Source organism: Ambystoma mexicanum, chromosome 6q, assembly GCF_040938575.1.
Source record: "Ambystoma mexicanum isolate Mex_15411 chromosome 6q, UKY_AmexF1_1, whole genome shotgun sequence".
NCBI lineage: Eukaryota > Metazoa > Chordata > Amphibia > Caudata > Ambystomatidae > Ambystoma > Ambystoma mexicanum.
This window is the reverse complement of record NC_090937.1, coordinates 1,629,541,773-1,629,560,714: the sequence shown is the minus strand read 5'-3', so window position 1 is coordinate 1,629,560,714 and position 18,942 is coordinate 1,629,541,773. Positions and strand designations below refer to the sequence as shown.

The 18,942-nt window shown below is 50.0% G+C and overlaps 10 non-coding genes across 10 annotated transcripts; all 10 read right to left on the bottom strand.

Moving 5' to 3' along the window:
• Nucleotides 1-1,044: 1,044 nt before the first annotated feature.
• On the bottom strand, nt 1,045-1,116 carry TRNAG-UCC (transfer RNA glycine (anticodon UCC)). The gene has a single exon. It is a non-coding gene; the product is annotated as a tRNA-Gly (tRNA).
• Nucleotides 1,117-2,301: 1,185 nt separating this feature from the next.
• On the bottom strand, nt 2,302-2,373 carry TRNAG-UCC (transfer RNA glycine (anticodon UCC)). Its single transcript has one exon. It is a non-coding gene; the product is annotated as a tRNA-Gly (tRNA).
• A 1,185-nt stretch (nt 2,374-3,558) lies between these two features.
• Nucleotides 3,559-3,630, bottom strand: TRNAG-UCC (transfer RNA glycine (anticodon UCC)). The gene has a single exon. It is a non-coding gene; the product is annotated as a tRNA-Gly (tRNA).
• Nucleotides 3,631-7,329: 3,699 nt separating this feature from the next.
• Nucleotides 7,330-7,401, bottom strand: TRNAG-UCC (transfer RNA glycine (anticodon UCC)). Its single transcript has one exon. It is a non-coding gene; the product is annotated as a tRNA-Gly (tRNA).
• A 2,442-nt stretch (nt 7,402-9,843) lies between these two features.
• Nucleotides 9,844-9,915, bottom strand: TRNAG-UCC (transfer RNA glycine (anticodon UCC)). Its single transcript has one exon. It is a non-coding gene; the product is annotated as a tRNA-Gly (tRNA).
• A 1,185-nt stretch (nt 9,916-11,100) lies between these two features.
• On the bottom strand, nt 11,101-11,172 carry TRNAG-UCC (transfer RNA glycine (anticodon UCC)). Its single transcript has one exon. It is a non-coding gene; the product is annotated as a tRNA-Gly (tRNA).
• Nucleotides 11,173-12,357: 1,185 nt separating this feature from the next.
• TRNAG-UCC (transfer RNA glycine (anticodon UCC)) lies at nt 12,358-12,429 on the bottom strand. The gene has a single exon. It is a non-coding gene; the product is annotated as a tRNA-Gly (tRNA).
• Nucleotides 12,430-13,614: 1,185 nt separating this feature from the next.
• Nucleotides 13,615-13,686, bottom strand: TRNAG-UCC (transfer RNA glycine (anticodon UCC)). Its single transcript has one exon. It is a non-coding gene; the product is annotated as a tRNA-Gly (tRNA).
• Nucleotides 13,687-17,371: 3,685 nt separating this feature from the next.
• On the bottom strand, nt 17,372-17,443 carry TRNAG-UCC (transfer RNA glycine (anticodon UCC)). The gene has a single exon. It is a non-coding gene; the product is annotated as a tRNA-Gly (tRNA).
• Nucleotides 17,444-18,628: 1,185 nt separating this feature from the next.
• TRNAG-UCC (transfer RNA glycine (anticodon UCC)) lies at nt 18,629-18,700 on the bottom strand. The gene has a single exon. It is a non-coding gene; the product is annotated as a tRNA-Gly (tRNA).
• Between the last annotated feature and the right edge of the window lie 242 nt (nt 18,701-18,942).

The window sequence follows — 18,942 nt, the reverse complement described above, 5'->3', positions numbered from 1 at the left end:
CCTTAAAAAAGGAGCTTGGTTTTAAGTTTGGTTTGATTGAACAGCACATTTTGTTGGCTGGGCTGGGACCCTCTCCTATTTAGCGCAAGAGTGGAACGAGGCAGCAAGTTCAAGGAATGACATTGCATCCAGGCACTTACAGCTCTTTGTGCCCTAATGCCATGACACAAAAACATAATTTGAAAAAAGTTAGCAGAGGATGGTTTCGATCCATCGACCTCTGGGTTATGGGCCCAGCACGCTTCCGCTGCGCCACTCTGCTGGTTGGAGAACAAGAGCTTTTATGGGCTTTTACAGCCTACAAACCGACAACCCTAGACCCAGTTTCGAGTGAAGCGGGCAGTAGGCCTTACAAAGCCAAACAACCTGCAACCACGCACTCCCATCCCATGGCCTTTTGCAGACAGGCCTCATTTCTCTAGCTCACACCCTAACTGCCAACACCCCTTCCCCTTCTCTCTCTGTCTCTCTCTCTCTGTATCTCTCTCTCATTCTCTCTCTCTCGCAAATAGATACTTTACTTCCCAGGTGCAACAAAACAAGCCTTCTCGAGCTGGCAGATATGGGAAGGAAGGAAGGAAGGGCCAGTTTGGAAACTCAACTCAATTACCATAAATCCCCTGCTAAGGGTTATGGGAGGGAGGAATGAAGGAACTTTGCTTCAGGGAAAGGGCTGCTGCTGCTTCAGCATGTGAGGAGCGCAGCCACACGTTTCACCTTCTTCAGTATGTTGGTTTACAGGATGAGAGAGATCCTGAAACCTCACTCTAATAGGCTGAGGTGCTGTGCTCGGTGGCCTGCTGGGACCAAGGCCCGTCAGGGCAAGGCGAATAGGCCTTTGTCAGGCCTTCGTCAGGGCTTTGTCGGGGAGGGGCCAGGAGCCCTGCTCGCTTCAATCCCCTCACCGATAGACAGTTGCAGAAACTAGGATGCAAGAACCTTTCCTGGATGGGGTTTTGATTTTCACGAAAAGTGTGTCAGCTTTGCTTTCAGCATGAGTCTGATTTCCAAAAAATGCATTTTGAACAATTTAAAGATTTGATCTGCGTTGGCCGGGAATCGAACCCGGGTCAACTGCTTGGAAGGCAGCTATGCTCACCACTATACCACCAACGCCTGCCTGTCTGGGCTATTTGATGGAGCGGCCCTTAGAAATAAGAATAAGTCATTGGCTGGGAATGAAAAAAGCTTGCGTTTGACGCAGAAGCAGTTCGCATCATGAGGTCTTGCCGGTCAGCCCAACATTTCCCCGGGACCCCTTAAAAAAGGAGCTTGGTTTTAAGTTTGGTTTGATTGAACAGTACATTTTGTTGGCTGGGCTGGGACCCTCTCCTATTTAGCGCAAGAGTGGAACGAGGCAGCAAGTTCAAGGAATGACATTGCATCCAGGCACTTACAGCTCTTTGTGCCCTAATGCCATGACACAAAAACATAATTTGAAAAAAGTTAGCAGAGGATGGTTTCGATCCATCGACCTCTGGGTTATGGGCCCAGCACGCTTCCGCTGCGCCACTCTGCTGGTTGGAGAACAAGAGCTTTTCTGGGCTTTTACAGCCTACAAACCGACAACCCTAGACCCAGTTTCGAGTGAAGCGGGCAGTAGGCCTTACAAAGCCAAACAACCTGCAACCAGGCACTCCCATCCCATGGCCTTTTGCAGACAGGCCTCATTTCTCTAGCTCACACCCTAACTGCCAACACCCCTTCCCCTTCTCTCTCTGTCACTCTCTCTCTGTCTCTCTCTCTCATTCTCTCTCTCTCGCAAATAGATACTTTACTTCCCAGGTGCAACAAAACAAGCCTTCTCGAGCTGGCAGATATGGGAAGGAAGGAAGGAAGGGCCAGTTTGGAAACTCAACTCAATTACCATAAATCCCCTGCTAAGGGTTATGGGAGGGAGGAATGAAGGAACTTTGCTTCAGGGAAAGGGCTGCTGCTGCTTCAGCATGTGAGGAGCGCAGCCACACGTTTCACCTTCTTCAGTATGTTGGTTTACAGGATGAGAGAGATCCTGAAACCTCACTCTAATAGGCTGAGGTGCTGTGCTCGGTGGCCTGCTGGGACCAAGGCCCGTCAGGGCAAGGCGAATAGGCCTTTGTCAGGCCTTCGTCAGGGCTTTGTCGGGGAGGGGCCAGGAGCCCTGCTCGCTCCAATCCCCTCACCGATAGACAGTTGCAGAAACTAGGATGCAAGAACCTTTCCTGGATGGGGTTTTGATTTTCACGAAAAGTGTGTCAGCTTTGCTTTCAGCATGAGTCTGATTTCCAAAAAATGCATTTTGAACAATTTAAAGATTTGATCTGCGTTGGCCGGGAATCGAACCCGGGTCAACTGCTTGGAAGGCAGCTATGCTCACCACTATACCACCAACGCCTGCCTGTCTGGGCTATCTGATGGAGCGGCCCTTAGAAATAAGAATAAGTCATTGGCTGGGAATGAAAAAAGCTTGCGTTTGACGCAGAAGCAGTTCGCATCATGAGGTCTTGCCGGTCAGCCCAACATTTCCCCGGGACCCCTTAAAAAAGGAGCTTGGTTTTAAGTTTGGTTTGATTGAACAGTACATTTTGTTGGCTGGGCTGGGACCCTCTCCTATTTAGCGCAAGAGTGGAACGAGGCAGCAAGTTCAAGGAATGACATTGCATCCAGGCACTTACAGCTCTTTGTGCCCTAATGCCATGACACAAAAACATAATTTTAAAAAAGTTAGCAGAGGATGGTTTCGATCCATCGACCTCTGGGTTATGGGCCCAGCACGCTTCCGCTGCGCCACTCTGCTGGTTGGAGAACAAGAGCTTTTATGGGCTTTTACAGCCTACAAACCGACAACCCTAGACCCAGTTTCGAGTGAAGCGGGCAGTAGGCCTTACAAAGCCAAACAACCTGCAACCACGCACTCCCATCCCATGGCCTTTTGCAGACAGGCCTCATTTCTCTAGCTCACACCCTAACTGCCAACACCCCTTCCCCTTCTCTCTCTGTCTCTCTCTCTCTGTCTCTCTCTCTCATTCTCTCTCTCTCGCAAATAGATACTTTACTTCCCAGGTGCAACAAAACAAGCCTTCTCGAGCTGGCAGATATGGGAAGGAAGGAAGGAAGGGCCAGTTTGGAAACTCAACTCAATTACCATAAATCCCCTGCTAAGGGTTATGGGAGGGAGGAATGAAGGAACTTTGCTTCAGGGAAAGGGCTGCTGCTGCTTCAGCATGTGAGGAGCGCAGCCACACGTTTCACCTTCTTCAGTATGTTGGTTTACAGGATGAGAGAGATCCTGAAACCTCACTCTAATAGGCTGAGGTGCTGTGCTCGGTGGCCTGCTGGGACCAAGGCCCGTCAGGGCAAGGCGAATAGGCCTTTGTCAGGCCTTCGTCAGGGCTTTGTCGGGGAGGGGCCAGGAGCCCTGCTCGCTTCAATCCCCTCACCGATAGACAGTTGCAGAAACTAGGATGCAAGAACCTTTCCTGGATGGGGTTTTGATTTTCACGAAAAGTGTGTCAGCTTTGCTTTCAGCATGAGTCTGATTTCCAAAAAATGCATTTTGAACAATTTAAAGATTTGATCTGCGTTGGCCGGGAATCGAACCCGGGTCAACTGCTTGGAAGGCAGCTATGCTCACCACTATACCACCAACGCCTGCCTGTCTGGGCTATCTGATGGAGCGGCCCTTAGAAATAAGAATAAGTCATTGGCTGGGAATGAAAAAAGCTTGCGTTTGACGCAGAAGCAGTTCGCATCATGAGGTCTTGCCGGTCAGCCCAACATTTCCCCGGGACCCCTTAAAAAAGGAGCTTGGTTTTAAGTTTGGTTTGATTGAACAGTACATTTTGTTGGCTGGGCTGGGACCCTCTCCTATTTAGCGCAAGAGTGGAACGAGGCAGCAAGTTCAAGGAATGACATTGCATCCAGGCACTTACAGCTCTTTGTGCCCTAATGCCATGACACAAAAACATAATTTGAAAAAAGTTAGCAGAGGATGGTTTCGATCCATCGACCTCTGGGTTATGGGCCCAGCACGCTTCCGCTGCGCCACTCTGCTGGTTGGAGAACAAGAGCTTTTCTGGGCTTTTACAGCCTACAAACCGACAACCCTAGACCCAGTTTCGAGTGAAGCGGGCAGTAGGCCTTACAAAGCCAAACAACCTGCAACCACGCACTCCCATCCCATGGCCTTTTGCAGACAGGCCTCATTTCTCTAGCTCACACCCTAACTGCCAACACCCCTTCCCCTTCTCTCTCTGTCTCTCTCTCTCTGTCTCTCTCTCTCATTCTCTCTCTCTCGCAAATAGATACTTTACTTCCCAGGTGCAACAAAACAAGCCTTCTCGAGCTGGCAGATATGGGAAGGAAGGAAGGAAGGGCCAGTTTGGAAACTCAACTCAATTACCATAAATCCCCTGCTAAGGGTTATGGGAGGGAGGAATGAAGGAACTTTGCTTCAGGGAAAGGGCTGCTGCTGCTTCAGCATGTGAGGAGCGCAGCCACACGTTTCACCTTCTTCAGTATGTTGGTTTACAGGATGAGAGAGATCCTGAAACCTCACTCTAATAGGCTGAGGTGCTGTGCTCGGTGGCCTGCTGGGACCAAGGCCCGTCAGGGCAAGGCGAATAGGCCTTTGTCAGGCCTTCGTCAGGGCTTTGTCGGGGAGGGGCCAGGAGCCCTGCTCGCTTCAATCCCCTCACCGATAGACAGTTGCAGAAACTAGGATGCAAGAACCTTTCCTGGATGGGGTTTTGATTTTCACGAAAAGTGTGTCAGCTTTGCTTTCAGCATGAGTCTGATTTCCAAAAAATGCATTTTGAACAATTTAAAGATTTGATCTGCGTTGGCCAGGAATCGAACCCGGGTCAACTGCTTGGAAGGCAGCTATGCTCACCACTATACCACCAACGCCTGCCTGTCTGGGCTATCTGATGGAGCGGCCCTCAGAAATAAGAATAAGTCATTGGCTGGGAATGAAAAAAGCTTGCGTTTGACGCAGAAGCAGTTCGCATCATGAGGTCTTGCCGGTCAGCCCAACATTTCCCCGGGACCCCTTAAAAAAGGAGCTTGGTTTTAAGTTTGGTTTGATTGAACAGTACATTTTGTTGGCTGGGCTGGGACCCTCTCCTATTTAGCGCAAGAGTGGAACGAGGCAGCAAGTTCAAGGAATGACATTGCATCCAGGCACTTACAGCTCTTTGTGCCCTAATGCCATGACACAAAAACATAATTTGAAAAAAGTTAGCAGAGGATGGTTTCGATCCATCGACCTCTGGGTTATGGGCCCAGCACGCTTCCGCTGCGCCACTCTGCTGGTTGGAGAACAAGAGCTTTTCTGGGCTTTTACAGCCTACAAACCGACAACCCTAGACCCAGTTTCGAGTGAAGCGGGCAGTAGGCCTTACAAAGCCAAACAACCTGCAACCACGCACTCCCATCCCATGGCCTTTTGCAGACAGGCCTCATTTCTCTAGCTCACACCCTAACTGCCAACACCCCTTCCCCTTCTCTCTCTGTCTCTCTCTCTCTGTCTCTCTCTCTCATTCTCTCTCTCTCGCAAATAGATACTTTACTTCCCAGGTGCAACAAAACAAGCCTTCTCGAGCTGGCAGATATGGGAAGGAAGGAAGGAAGGGCCAGTTTGGAAACTCAACTCAATTACCATAAATCCCCTGCTAAGGGTTATGGGAGGGAGGAATGAAGGAACTTTGCTTCAGGGAAAGGGCTGCTGCTGCTTCAGCATGTGAGGAGCGCAGCCACACGTTTCACCTTCTTCAGTATGTTGGTTTACAGGATGAGAGAGATCCTGAAACCTCACTCTAATAGGCTGAGGTGCTGTGCTCGGTGGCCTGCTGGGACCAAGGCCCGTCAGGGCAAGGCGAATAGGCCTTTGTCAGGCCTTCGTCAGGGCTTTGTCGGGGAGGGGCCAGGAGCCCTGCTCGCTTCAATCCCCTCACCGATAGACAGTTGCAGAAACTAGGATGCAAGAACCTTTCCTGGATGGGGTTTTGATTTTCACGAAAAGTGTGTCAGCTTTGCTTTCAGCATGAGTCTGATTTCCAAAAAATGCATTTTGAACAATTTAAAGATTTGATCTGCGTTGGCCGGGAATCGAACACGGGTCAACTGCTTGGAAGGCAGCTATGCTCACCACTATACCACCAACGCCTGCCTGCCTGGGCTATCTGATGGAGCGGCCGTTAGAAATAAGAATAAGTCATTGGCTGGGAATGAAAAAAGCTTGCGTTTGACGCAGAAGCAGTTCGCATCATGAGGTCTTGCCGGTCAGCCCAACATTTCCCCGGGACCCCTTAAAAAAGGAGCTTGGTTTTAAGTTTGGTTTGATTGAACAGTACATTTTGTTGGCTGGGCTGGGACCCTCTCCTATTTAGCGCAAGAGTGGAACGAGGCAGCAAGTTCAAGGAATGACATTGCATCCAGGCACTTACAGCTCTTTGTGCCCTAATGCCATGACACAAAAACATAATTTGAAAAAAGTTAGCAGAGGATGGTTTCGATCCATCGACCTCTGGGTTATGGGCCCAGCACGCTTCCGCTGCGCCACTCTGCTGGTTGGAGAACAAGAGCTTTTATGGGCTTTTACAGCCTACAAACCGACAACCCTAGACCCAGTTTCGAGTGAAGCGGGCAGTAGGCCTTACAAAGCCAAACAACCTGCAACCACGCACTCCCATCCCATGGCCTTTTGCAGACAGGCCTCATTTCTCTAGCTCACACCCTAACTGCCAACACCCCTTCCCCTTCTCTCTCTGTCTCTCTCTCTCTGTCTCTCTCTCTCATTCTCTCTCTCTCGCAAATAGATACTTTACTTCCCAGGTGCAACAAAACAAGCCTTCTCGAGCTGGCAGATATGGGAAGGAAGGAAGGAAGGGCCAGTTTGGAAACTCAACTCAATTACCATAAATCCCCTGCTAAGGGTTATGGGAGGGAGGAATGAAGGAACTTTGCTTCAGGGAAAGGGCTGCTGCTGCTTCAGCATGTGAGGAGCGCAGCCACACGTTTCACCTTCTTCAGTATGTTGGTTTACAGGATGAGAGAGATCCTGAAACCTCACTCTAATAGGCTGAGGTGCTGTGCTCGGTGGCCTGCTGGGACCAAGGCCCGTCAGGGCAAGGCGAATAGGCCTTTGTCAGGCCTTCGTCAGGGCTTTGTCGGGGAGGGGCCAGGAGCCCTGCTCGCTTCAATCCCCTCACCGATAGACAGTTGCAGAAACTAGGATGCAAGAACCTTTCCTGGATGGGGTTTTGATTTTCACGAAAAGTGTGTCAGCTTTGCTTTCAGCATGAGTCTGATTTCCAAAAAATGCATTTTGAACAATTTAAAGATTTGATCTGCGTTGGCCGGGAATCGAACCCGGGTCAACTGCTTGGAAGGCAGCTATGCTCACCACTATACCACCAACGCCTGCCTGTCTGGGCTATCTGATGGAGCGGCCCTTAGAAATAAGAATAAGTCATTGGCTGGGAATGAAAAAAGCTTGCGTTTGACGCAGAAGCAGTTCGCATCATGAGGTCTTGCCGGTCAGCCCAACATTTCCCCGGGACCCCTTAAAAAAGGAGCTTGGTTTTAAGTTTGGTTTGATTGAACAGTACATTTTGTTGGCTGGGCTGGGACCCTCTCCTATTTAGCGCAAGAGTGGAACGAGGCAGCAAGTTCAAGGAATGACATTGCATCCAGGCACTTACAGCTCTTTGTGCCCTAATGCCATGACACAAAAACATAATTTGAAAAAAGTTAGCAGAGGATGGTTTCGATCCATCGACCTCTGGGTTATGGGCCCAGCACGCTTCCGCTGCGCCACTCTGCTGGTTGGAGAACAAGAGCTTTTCTGGGCTTTTACAGCCTACAAACCGACAACCCTAGACCCAGTTTCGAGTGAAGCGGGCAGTAGGCCTTACAAAGCCAAACAACCTGCAACCACGCACTCCCATCCCATGGCCTTTTGCAGACAGGCCTCATTTCTCTAGCTCACACCCTAACTGCCAACACCCCTTCCCCTTCTCTCTCTGTCTCTCTCTCTCTGTCTCTCTCTCTCATTCTCTCTCTCTCGCAAATAGATACTTTACTTCCCAGGTGCAACAAAACAAGCCTTCTCGAGCTGGCAGATATGGGAAGGAAGGAAGGAAGGGCCAGTTTGGAAACTCAACTCAATTACCATAAATCCCCTGCTAAGGGTTATGGGAGGGAGGAATGAAGGAACTTTGCTTCAGGGAAAGGGCTGCTGCTGCTTCAGCATGTGAGGAGCGCAGCCACACGTTTCACCTTCTTCAGTATGTTGGTTTACAGGATGAGAGAGATCCTGAAACCTCACTCTAATAGGCTGAGGTGCTGTGCTCGGTGGCCTGCTGGGACCAAGGCCCGTCAGGGCAAGGCGAATAGGCCTTTGTCAGGCCTTCGTCAGGGCTTTGTCGGGGAGGGGCCAGGAGCCCTGCTCGCTTCAATCCCCTCACCGATAGACAGTTGCAGAAACTAGGATGCAAGAACCTTTCCTGGATGGGGTTTTGATTTTCACGAAAAGTGTGTCAGCTTTGCTTTCAGCATGAGTCTGATTTCCAAAAAATGCATTTTGAACAATTTAAAGATTTGATCTGCGTTGGCCAGGAATCGAACCCGGGTCAACTGCTTGGAAGGCAGCTATGCTCACCACTATACCACCAACGCCTGCCTGTCTGGGCTATCTGATGGAGCGGCCCTTAGAAATAAGAATAAGTCATTGGCTGGGAATGAAAAAAGCTTGCGTTTGACGCAGAAGCAGTTCGCATCATGAGGTCTTGCCGGTCAGCCCAACATTTCCCCGGGACCCCTTAAAAAAGGAGCTTGGTTTTAAGTTTGGTTTGATTGAACAGTACATTTTGTTGGCTGGGCTGGGACCCTCTCCTATTTAGCGCAAGAGTGGAACGAGGCAGCAAGTTCAAGGAATGACATTGCATCCAGGCACTTACAGCTCTTTGTGCCCTAATGCCATGACACAAAAACATAATTTGAAAAAAGTTAGCAGAGGATGGTTTCGATCCATCGACCTCTGGGTTATGGGCCCAGCACGCTTCCGCTGCGCCACTCTGCTGGTTGGAGAACAAGAGCTTTTCTGGGCTTTTACAGCCTACAAACCGACAACCCTAGACCCAGTTTCGAGTGAAGCGGGCAGTAGGCCTTACAAAGCCAAACAACCTGCAACCACGCACTCCCATCCCATGGCCTTTTGCAGACAGGCCTCATTTCTCTAGCTCACACCCTAACTGCCAACACCCCTTCCCCTTCTCTCTCTGTCTCTCTCTCTCTGTCTCTCTCTCTCATTCTCTCTCTCTCGCAAATAGATACTTTACTTCCCAGGTGCAACAAAACAAGCCTTCTCGAGCTGGCAGATATGGGAAGGAAGGAAGGAAGGGCCAGTTTGGAAACTCAACTCAATTACCATAAATCCCCTGCTAAGGGTTATGGGAGGGAGGAATGAAGGAACTTTGCTTCAGGGAAAGGGCTGCTGCTGCTTCAGCATGTGAGGAGCGCAGCCACACGTTTCACCTTCTTCAGTATGTTGGTTTACAGGATGAGAGAGATCCTGAAACCTCACTCTAATAGGCTGAGGTGCTGTGCTCGGTGGCCTGCTGGGACCAAGGCCCGTCAGGGCAAGGCGAATAGGCCTTTGTCAGGCCTTCGTCAGGGCTTTGTCGGGGAGGGGCCAGGAGCCCTGCTCGCTTCAATCCCCTCACCGATAGACAGTTGCAGAAACTAGGATGCAAGAACCTTTCCTGGATGGGGTTTTGATTTTCACGAAAAGTGTGTCAGCTTTGCTTTCAGCATGAGTCTGATTTCCAAAAAATGCATTTTGAACAATTTAAAGATTTGATCTGCGTTGGCCGGGAATCGAACCCGGGTCAACTGCTTGGAAGGCAGCTATGCTCACCACTATACCACCAACGCCTGCCTGTCTGGGCTATCTGATGGAGCGGCCCTTAGAAATAAGAATAAGTCATTGGCTGGGAATGAAAAAAGCTTGCGTTTGACGCAGAAGCAGTTCGCATCATGAGGTCTTGCCGGTCAGCCCAACATTTCCCCGGGACCCCTTAAAAAAGGAGCTTGGTTTTAAGTTTGGTTTGATTGAACAGTGCATTTTGTTGGCTGGGCTGGGACCCTCTCCTATTTAGCGCAAGAGTGGAACGAGGCAGCAAGTTCAAGGAATGACATTGCATCCAGGCACTTACAGCTCTTTGTGCCCTAATGCCATGACACAAAAACATAATTTGAAAAAAGTTAGCAGAGGATGGTTTCGATCCATCGACCTCTGGGTTATGGGCCCAGCACGCTTCCGCTGCGCCACTCTGCTGGTTGGAGAACAAAAGCTTTTCTGGGCTTTTACAGCCTACAAACCGACAACCCTAGACCCATTTTCGAGTGAAGCGGGCAGTAGGCCTTACAAAGCCAAACAACCTGCAACCACGCACTCCCATCCCATGGCCTTTTGCAGACAGGCCTCATTTCTCTAGCTCACACCCTAACTGCCAACACCCCTTCCCCTTCTCTCTCTGTCTCTCTCTCTCTGTCTCTCTCTCTCATTCTCTCTCTCTCGCAAATAGATACTTTACTTCCCAGGTGCAACAAAACAAGCCTTCTCGAGCTGGCAGATATGGGAAGGAAGGAAGGAAGGGCCAGTTTGGAAACTCAACTCAATTACCATAAATCCCCTGCTAAGGGTTATGGGAGGGAGGAATGAAGGAACTTTGCTTCAGGGAAAGGGCTGCTGCTGCTTCAGCATGTGAGGAGCGCAGCCACACGTTTCACCTTCTTCAGTATGTTGGTTTACAGGATGAGAGAGATCCTGAAACCTCACTCTAATAGGCTGAGGTGCTGTGCTCGGTGGCCTGCTGGGACCAAGGCCCGTCAGGGCAAGGCGAATAGGCCTTTGTCAGGCCTTCGTCAGGGCTTTGTCGGGGAGGGGCCAGGAGCCCTGCTCGCTTCAATCCCCTCACCGATAGACAGTTGCAGAAACTAGGATGCAAGAACCTTTCCTGGATGGGGTTTTGATTTTCACGAAAAGTGTGTCAGCTTTGCTTTCAGCATGAGTCTGATTTCCAAAAAATGCATTTTGAACAATTTAAAGATTTCATCTGCGTTGGCCGGGAATCGAACCCGGGTCAACTGCTTGGAAGGCAGCTATGCTCACCACTATACCACCAACGCCTGCCTGTCTGGGCTATCTGATGGAGCGGCCCTTAGAAATAAGAATAGGTCATTGGCTGGGAATGAAAAAAGCTTGCGTTTGACGCAGAAGCAGTTCGCATCATGAGGTCTTGCCTGTCAGCCCAACATTTCCCCGGGACCCCTTAAAAAAGGAGCTTGGTTTTAAGTTTGGTTTGATTGAACAGTACATTTTGTTGGCTGGGCTGGGACCCTCTCCTATTTAGCGCAAGAGTGGAACGAGGCAGCAAGTTCAAGGAATGACATTGCATCCAGGCACTTACAGCTCTTTGTGCCCTAATGCCATGACACAAAAACATAATTTGAAAAAAGTTAGCAGAGGATGGTTTCGATCCATCGACCTCTGGGTTATGGGCCCAGCACGCTTCCGCTGCGCCACTCTGCTGGTTGGAGAACAAGAGCTTTTATGGGCTTTTACAGCCTACAAACCGACAACCCTAGACCCAGTTTCGAGTGAAGCGGGCAGTAGGCCTTACAAAGCCAAACAACCTGCAACCACGCACTCCCATCCCATGGCCTTTTGCAGACAGGCCTCATTTCTCTAGCTCACACCCTAACTGCCAACACCCCTTCCCCTTCTCTCTCTGTCTCTCTCTCTCTGTCTCTCTCTCTCATTCTCTCTCTCTCGCAAATAGATACTTTACTTCCCAGGTGCAACAAAACAAGCCTTCTCGAGCTGGCAGATATGGGAAGGAAGGAAGGAAGGGCCAGTTTGGAAACTCAACTCAATTACCATAAATCCCCTGCTAAGGGTTATGGGAGGGAGGAATGAAGGAACTTTGCTTCAGGGAAAGGGCTGCTGCTGCTTCAGCATGTGAGGAGCGCAGCCACACGTTTCACCTTCTTCAGTATGTTGGTTTACAGGATGAGAGAGATCCTGAAACCTCACTCTAATAGGCTGAGGTGCTGTGCTCGGTGGCCTGCTGGGACCAAGGCCCGTCAGGGCAAGGCGAATAGGCCTTTGTCAGGCCTTCGTCAGGGCTTTGTCGGGGAGGGGCCAGGAGCCCTGCTCGCTTCAATCCCCTCACCGATAGACAGTTGCAGAAACTAGGATGCAAGAACCTTTCCTGGATGGGGTTTTGATTTTCACGAAAAGTGTGTCAGCTTTGCTTTCAGCATGAGTCTGATTTCCAAAAAATGCATTTTGAACAATTTAAAGATTTGATCTGCGTTGGCCGGGAATCGAACCCGGGTCAACTGCTTGGAAGGCAGCTATGCTCACCACTATACCACCAACGCCTGCCTGTCTGGGCTATCTGATGGAGCGGCCCTTAGAAATAAGAATAAGTCATTGGCTGGGAATGAAAAAAGCTTGCGTTTGACGCAGAAGCAGTTCGCATCATGAGGTCTTGCCGGTCAGCCCAACATTTCCCCGGGACCCCTTAAAAAAGGAGCTTGGTTTTAAGTTTGGTTTGATTGAACAGTACATTTTGTTGGCTGGGCTGGGACCCTCTCCTATTTAGCGCAAGAGTGGAACGAGGCAGCAAGTTCAAGGAATGACATTGCATCCAGGCACTTACAGCTCTTTGTGCCCTAATGCCATGACACAAAAACATAATTTGAAAAAAGTTAGCAGAGGATGGTTTCGATCCATCGACCTCTGGGTTATGGGCCCAGCACGCTTCCGCTGCGCCACTCTGCTGGTTGGAGAACAAGAGCTTTTATGGGCTTTTACAGCCTACAAACCGACAACCCTAGACCCAGTTTCGAGTGAAGCGGGCAGTAGGCCTTACAAAGCCAAACAACCTGCAACCACGCACTCCCATCCCATGGCCTTTTGCAGACAGGCCTTATTTCTCTAGCTCACACCCTAACTGCCAACACCCCTTCCCCTTCTCTCTCTGTCTCTCTCTCTCTGTCTCTCTCTCTCATTCTCTCTCTCTCGCAAATAGATACTTTACTTCCCAGGTGCAACAAAACAAGCCTTCTCGAGCTGGCAGATATGGGAAGGAAGGAAGGAAGGGCCAGTTTGGAAACTCAACTCAATTACCATAAATCCCCTGCTAAGGGTTATGGGAGGGAGGAATGAAGGAACTTTGCTTCAGGGAAAGGGCTGCTGCTGCTTCAGCATGTGAGGAGCGCAGCCACACGTTTCACCTTCTTCAGTATGTTGGTTTACAGGATGAGAGAGATCCTGAAACCTCACTCTAATAGGCTGAGGTGCTGTGCTCGGTGGCCTGCTGGGACCAAGGCCCGTCAGGGCAAGGCGAATAGGCCTTTGTCAGGCCTTCGTCAGGGCTTTGTCGGGGAGGGGCCAGGAGCCCTGCTCGCTTCAATCCCCTCACCGATAGACAGTTGCAGAAACTAGGATGCAAGAACCTTTCCTGGATGGGGTTTTGATTTTCACGAAAAGTGTGTCAGCTTTGCTTTCAGCATGAGTCTGATTTCCAAAAAATGCATTTTGAACAATTTAAAGATTTGATCTGCGTTGGCCGGGAATCGAACCCGGGTCAACTGCTTGGAAGGCAGCTATGCTCACCACTATACCACCAACGCCTGCCTGTCTGGGCTATCTGATGGAGCGGCCCTTAGAAATAAGAATAAGTCATTGGCTGGGAATGAAAAAAGCTTGCGTTTGACGCAGAAGCAGTTCGCATCATGAGGTCTTGCCGGTCAGCCCAACATTTCCCCGGGACCCCTTAAAAAAGGAGCTTGGTTTTAAGTTTGGTTTGATTGAACAGTACATTTTGTTGGCTGGGCTGGGACCCTCTCCTATTTAGCGCAAGAGTGGAACGAGGCAGCAAGTTCAAGGAATGACATTGCATCCAGGCACTTACAGCTCTTTGTGCCCTAATGCCATGACACAAAAACATAATTTGAAAAAAGTTAGCAGAGGATGGTTTCGATCCATCGACCTCTGGGTTATGGGCCCAGCACGCTTCCGCTGCGCCACTCTGCTGGTTGGAGAACAAGAGCTTTTCTGGGCTTTTACAGCCTACAAACCGACAACCCTAGACCCAGTTTCGAGTGAAGCGGGCAGTAGGCCTTACAAAGCCAAACAACCTGCAACCACGCACTCCCATCCCATGGCCTTTTGCAGACAGGCCTCATTTCTCTAGCTCACACCCTAACTGCCAACACCCCTTCCCCTTCTCTCTCTGTCTCTCTCTCTCTGTCTCTCTCTCTCATTCTCTCTCTCTCGCAAATAGATACTTTACTTCCCAGGTGCAACAAAACAAGCCTTCTCGAGCTGGCAGATATGGGAAGGAAGGAAGGAAGGGCCAGTTTGGAAACTCAACTCAATTACCATAAATCCCCTGCTAAGGGTTATGGGAGGGAGGAATGAAGGAACTTTGCTTCAGGGAAAGGGCTGCTGCTGCTTCAGCATGTGAGGAGCGCAGCCACACGTTTCACCTTCTTCAGTATGTTGGTTTACAGGATGAGAGAGATCCTGAAACCTCACTCTAATAGGCTGAGGTGCTGTGCTCGGTGGCCTGCTGGGACCAAGGCCCGTCAGGGCAAGGCGAATAGGCCTTTGTCAGGCCTTCGTCAGGGCTTTGTCGGGGAGGGGCCAGGAGCCCTGCTCGCTTCAATCCCCTCACCGATAGACAGTTGCAGAAACTAGGATGCAAGAACCTTTCCTGGATGGGGTTTTGATTTTCACGAAAAGTGTGTCAGCTTTGCTTTCAGCATGAGTCTGATTTCCAAAAAATGCATTTTGAACAATTTAAAGATTTGATCTGCGTTGGCCAGTCAACTGCTTGGAAGGCAGCTATGCTCACCACTATACCACCAACGCCTGCCTGTCTGGGCTATCTGATGGAGCGGCCCTTAGAAATAAGAATAAGTCATTGGCTGGGAATGAAAAAAGCTTGCGTTTGACGCAGAAGCAGTTCGCATCATGAGGTCTTGCCGGTCAGCCCAACATTTCCCCGGGACCCCTTAAAAAAGGAGCTTGGTTTTAAGTTTGGTTTGATTGAACAGTACATTTTGTTGGCTGGGCTGGGACCCTCTCCTATTTAGCGCAAGAGTGGAACGAGGCAGCAAGTTCAAGGAATGACATTGCATCCAGGCACTTACAGCTCTTTGTGCCCTAATGCCATGACACAAAAACATAATTTGAAAAAAGTTAGCAGAGGATGGTTTCGATCCATCGACCTCTGGGTTATGGGCCCAGCACGCTTCCGCTGCGCCACTCTGCTGGTTGGAGAACAAGAGCTTTTCTGGGCTTTTACAGCCTACAAACCGACAACCCTAGACCCAGTTTCGAGTGAAGCGGGCAGTAGGCCTTACAAAGCCAAACAACCTGCAACCACGCACTCCCATCCCATGGCCTTTTGCAGACAGGCCTCATTTCTCTAGCTCACACCCTAACTGCCAACACCCCTTCCCCTTCTCTCTCTGTCTCTCTCTCTCTGTCTCTCTCTCTCATTCTCTCTCTCTCGCAAATAGATACTTTACTTCCCAGGTGCAACAAAACAAGCCTTCTCGAGCTGGCAGATATGGGAAGGAAGGAAGGAAGGGCCAGTTTGGAAACTCAACTCAATTACCATAAATCCCCTGCTAAGGGTTATGGGAGGGAGGAATGAAGGAACTTTGCTTCAGGGAAAGGGCTGCTGCTGCTTCAGCATGTGAGGAGCGCAGCCACACGTTTCACCTTCTTCAGTATGTTGGTTTACAGGATGAGAGAGATCCTGAAACCTCACTCTAATAGGCTGAGGTGCTGTGCTCGGTGGCCTGCTGGGACCAAGGCCCGTCAGGGCAAGGCGAATAGGCCTTTGTCAGGCCTTCGTCAGGGCTTTGTCGGGGAGGGGCCAGGAGCCCTGCTCGCTTCAATCCCCTCACCGATAGACAGTTGCAGAAACTAGGATGCAAGAACCTTTCCTGGATGGGGTTTTGATTTTCACGAAAAGTGTGTCAGCTTTGCTTTCAGCATGAGTCTGATTTCCAAAAAATGCATTTTGAACAATTTAAAGATTTGATCTGCGTTGGCAGGGAATCGAACCCGGGTCAACTGCTTGGAAGGCAGCTATGCTCACCACTATACCACCAACGCCTGCCTGTCTGGGCTATCTGATGGAGCGGCCCTTAGAAATAAGAATAGGTCATTGGCTGGGAATGAAAAAAGCTTGCGTTTGACGCAGAAGCAGTTCGCATCATGAGGTCTTGCCTGTCAGCCCAACATTTCCCCGGGACCCCTTAAAAAAGGAGCTTGGTTTTAAGTTTGGTTTGATTGAACAGTACATTTTGTTGGCTGGGCTGGGACCCTCTCCTATTTAGCGCAAGAGTGGAACGAGGCAGCAAGTTCAAGGAATGACATTGCATCCAGGCACTTACAGCTCTTTGTGCCCTAATGCCATGACACAAAAACATAATTTGAAAAAAGTTAGCAGAGGATGGTTTCGATCCATCGACCTCTGGGTTATGGGCCCAGCACGCTTCCGCTGCGCCACTCTGCTGGTTGGAGAACAAGAGCTTTTATGGGCTTTTACAGCCTACAAACCGACAACCCTAGACCCAGTTTCGAGTGAAGCGGGCAGTAGGCCTTACAAAGCCAAACAACCTGCAACCACGCACTCCCATCCCATGGCCTTTTGCAGACAGGCCTCATTTCTCTAGCTCACACCCTAACTGCCAACACCCCTTCCCCTTCTCTCTCTGTCTCTCTCTCTCTGTCTCTCTCTCTCATTCTCTCTCTCTCGCAAATAGATACTTTACTTCCCAGGTGCAACAAAACAAGCCTTCTCGAGCTGGCAGATATGGGAAGGAAGGAAGGAAGGGCCAGTTTGGAAACTCAACTCAATTACCATAAATCCCCTGCTAAGGGTTATGGGAGGGAGGAATGAAGGAACTTTGCTTCAGGGAAAGGGCTGCTGCTGCTTCAGCATGTGAGGAGCGCAGCCACACGTTTCACCTTCTTCAGTATGTTGGTTTACAGGATGAGAGAGATCCTGAAACCTCACTCTAATAGGCTGAGGTGCTGTGCTCGGTGGCCTGCTGGGACCAAGGCCCGTCAGGGCAAGGCGAATAGGCCTTTGTCAGGCCTTCGTCAGGGCTTTGTCGGGGAGGGGCCAGGAGCCCTGCTCGCTTCAATCCCCTCACCGATAGACAGTTGCAGAAACTAGGATGCAAGAACCTTTCCTGGATGGGGTTTTGATTTTCACGAAAAGTGTGTCAGCTTTGCTTTCAGCATGAGTCTGATTTCCAAAAAATGCATTTTGAACAATTTAAAGATTTGATCTGCGTTGGCCGGGAATCGAACCCGGGTCAACTGCTTGGAAGGCAGCTATGCTCACCACTATACCACCAACGCCTGCCTGTCTGGGCTATCTGATGGAGCGGCCCTTAGAAATAAGAATAAGTCATTGGCTGGGAATGAAAAAAGCTTGCGTTTGACGCAGAAGCAGTTCGCATCATGAGGTCTTGCCGGTCAGCCCAACATTTCCCCGGGACCCCTTAAAAAAGGAGCTTGGTTTTAAGTTTGGTTTGATTGAACAGTACATTTTGTTGGCTGGGCTGGGACCCTCTCCTATTTAGCGCAAGAGTGGAACGAGGCAGCAAGTTCAAGGAATGACATTGCATCCAGGCACTTACAGCTCTTTGTGCCCTAATGCCATGACACAAAAACATAATTTGAAAAAAGTTAGCAGAGGATGGTTTCGATCCATCGACCTCTGGGTTATGGGCCCAGCACGCTTCCGCTGCGCCACTCTGCTGGTTGGAGAACAAGAGCTTTTATGGGCTTTTACAGCCTACAAACCGACAACCCTAGACCCAGTTTCGAGTGAAGCGGGCAGTAGGCCTTACAAAGCCAAACAACCTGCAACCACGCACTCCCATCCCATGGCCTTTTGCAGACAGGCCTTATTTCTCTAGCTCACACCCTAACTGCCAACACCCCTTCCCCTTCTCTCTCTGTCTCTCTCTCTCTGTCTCTCTCTCTCATTCTCTCTCTCTCGCAAATAGATACTTTACTTCCCAGGTGCAACAAAACAAGCCTTCTCGAGCTGGCAGATATGGGAAGGAAGGAAGGAAGGGCCAGTTTGGAAACTCAACTCAATTACCATAAATCCCCTGCTAAGGGTTATGGGAGGGAGGAATGAAGGAACTTTGCTTCAGGGAAAGGGCTGCTGCTGCTTCAGCATGTGAGGAGCGCAGCCACACGTTTCACCTTCTTCAGTATGTTGGTTTACAGGATGAGAGAGATCCTGAAACCTCACTCTAATAGGCTGAGGTGCTGTGCTCGGTGGCCTGCTGGGACCAAGGCCCGTCAGGGCAAGGCGAATAGGCCTTTGTCAGGCCTTCGTCAGGGCTTTGTCGGGGAGGGGCCAGGAGCCCTGCTCGCTTCAATCCCCTCACCGATAGACAGTTGCAGAAACTAGGATGCAAGAACCTTTCCTGGATGGGGTTTTGATTTTCACGAAAAGTGTGTCAGCTTTGCTTTCAGCATGAGTCTGATTTCCAAAAAATGCATTTTGAACAATTTAAAGATTTGATCTGCGTTGGCCGGGAATCGAACCCGGGTCAACTGCTTGGAAGGCAGCTATGCTCACCACTATACCACCAACGCCTGCCTGTCTGGGCTATCTGATGGAGCGGCCCTTAGAAATAAGAATAAGTCATTGGCTGGGAATGAAAAAAGCTTGCGTTTGACGCAGAAGCAGTTCGCATCATGAGGTCTTGCCGGTCAGCCCAACATTTCCCCGGGACCCCTTAAAAAAGGAGCTTGGTTTTAAGTTTGGTTTGATTGAACAGTACATTTTGTTGGCTGGGCTGGGACCCTCTCCTATTTAGCGCAAGAGTGGAACGAGG